Source organism: Etheostoma cragini, unplaced genomic scaffold (assembly GCF_013103735.1).
Source record: "Etheostoma cragini isolate CJK2018 unplaced genomic scaffold, CSU_Ecrag_1.0 ScbMSFa_299, whole genome shotgun sequence".
NCBI lineage: Eukaryota > Metazoa > Chordata > Actinopteri > Perciformes > Percidae > Etheostoma > Etheostoma cragini.
Window position 1 is genome coordinate 1 of NW_023267209.1, and position 2,227 is coordinate 2,227.

A 2,227-nucleotide genomic window follows, 5' to 3' on the forward strand; every position below is an offset into this window, starting at 1 on the left:
TTCCTGACTACTGGTGTCCACCAGGGTGTTCATGGGTTATCGCCCCTTGAGGCACCTAAGACCCTAAGACCACAGCTCACCACCGCAGCTTCAGCAAAGTAAACTCTGAACATTGTCCACTCAGGTTCAATGCCCCCAGCCTCCACAGGGATGCACGAAAAGCTCCGCAGGAGGTGCGAATTGAAAGTCTGTTGGACAAGGGCCTAAAGCAAAGACACTGATGATGTCATCCAAAAGACACATAAAGGACAGCAACCTGTTTCCAGAAGACACTAAAGAATGATGGAGCAGCAAGAAACAGAGCAGCTCAAATAGCAAACAGCTGAATTATTCATCTGACTTGTAGAATAACGCCAATGATTGACTTGTTTTAAATGTCTGGGAATGAGGAACAGCTCCATGCTAACTACCTGAAATAAAACAAGGCCACATGCTGATTATTGGGGACTTGATTTGATGGATTTATTCTTCCTGTTGTGTCTCTCTTTAAACTCCTAATTTAAAGGTAAAGTCAGCGTCCACTAAAGGTTGTGTTTTTGCTGCTGACAGACTCAGATCATTATTCTAAGTGTGTTACAACATTATGGGATGGAACACTACAGAGATAGACCTTTTAGTTAAAGAGGAACATCCTTTTAGTTTAGTTCCTTTAGTATCTTTTTCATATATATATTTTCTTTTTCTATTGACTAGAGTTGTGTTTGTTATTAACAGAAATCAACCTGTCAACATTTCTATTCGTTATAAAGTTCTGACGTTAAGTTTTTTACCACCAGTTCAAAATGGAGCTGAACACGGAGGAGGATTCCTCCCTAACGGCCGCTCCGCTCTGCTCCGTGCCCCCACTGTCCAGTAATGGTCAAAGCAGATAAAAACCAAAAGAACACTCTAAAGATTCAAGATAAAACTTACTTAAGAGGCGTCTTCATTTACGTTAAGAGAAGGCCTTTTTCCAGCCAGACTAGGAATCGATTCATGGAATCCCTGTTATTAACATGTATTCACTCCCATATGGTCTAGCGGTTAGGATTCCTGGTTCTCACCCAGGTGGCCCGGGTTCAACTCCCGGTATGGGAATTGGTATTTAGTGGGTGAAGGTCTGCAGAAAGATCTGTACAATCTCTGACATTGATCCTAACTCAGAGCTCTAGTTGCGTGCATACACAACAGGTTAGACTTTGCTGTAATTCCTACCGTAATTTTCTTTTCCGGTTCATTACTGTAACATGCATAGCAATATGGGTAGTAACATTTAATTTACATTTATTTACTGTATTTTTTAATTTGCGGTAGTCTGCTGTAAAACAACAGCAGTAGTGCTACTGTATTTATTTGTCAGTTCATGTTATAGAAGCATAGAAATGAAATGGAAAAATAAAATATCTCTAAAAAATTAACCTATTTCATTTTATAGAAATATTTTACATTTTATATATTATGCTTTTAGCCACGAAGGTAATTAAAAAATGTGACATGCTTTTCAGCAGTGTAAATAACTTATTGAGAGTTGTAGAGACAAAACAACCTGGATGACCTGTAATTTTCTAATGTTAAACTCAGATTAAACTGAAGTTAAACAGTAAAAACCGTAAAACTGAATTGTTCTGGGGCCCAAGCACCTCCGTGACCCAAAGAGATAGTTACTCTGGATGGCATCACCCTGGCCTCCAGCACCACTGTGAGGAATCTTTTCACTTACGTAAAATTGCAAAATAAACATTTGTATAAATATTAAATGTATTATATTCCAGTTTCATGGGTGTTACGCCAGGTGTCCGCACTGTACTCGCCATTTTAATCTTGACATACCATTAAGTTTACTTCTCAGCAGCTCATTTCACTCAAGACCCTTGCAGCAACAGATGTTTTGCCAAACGCTGATAGAAAGCATAGGAAGTAGCAGAGGATGGTTTCCATCCATCGACCTCTGGGTTATGGGCCCAGCACGCTTCCGCTGCGCCACTCTGCTCTTCTGCCCATGGTCAGGGGATGGAAAATTTTGAGGGACGGCGGCAACAAAGGAGGCTACTGAATGAGCCAATACCTTGTTAAAAAATGTTATCAACACCCTTCACTCTTAGTAATTTTTATCCGACATTGTTTATTTTAGAAAATTGTAACCAGCATTAAATGAGTAGTTTAAGGTCTTTGTGAATATGGGCCGAGCATTTACCTCGGCTTAACTTGTAAACATCTTCTTTGGCACATTCACTCTAAAGAGCCATTA

The 2,227-nt window shown here is 39.7% G+C and overlaps 2 non-coding genes across 2 annotated transcripts; one reads left to right on the forward strand and one right to left on the reverse strand.

Moving 5' to 3' along the window:
* Window positions 1-1,005: 1,005 nt before the first annotated feature.
* On the forward strand, window positions 1,006-1,077 carry trnae-cuc. The gene has a single exon. It is a non-coding gene; the product is annotated as a tRNA-Glu (tRNA).
* An 820-nt stretch (window positions 1,078-1,897) lies between these two features.
* trnam-cau lies at window positions 1,898-1,969 on the reverse strand. The gene has a single exon. It is a non-coding gene; the product is annotated as a tRNA-Met (tRNA).
* Between the last annotated feature and the right edge of the window lie 258 nt (window positions 1,970-2,227).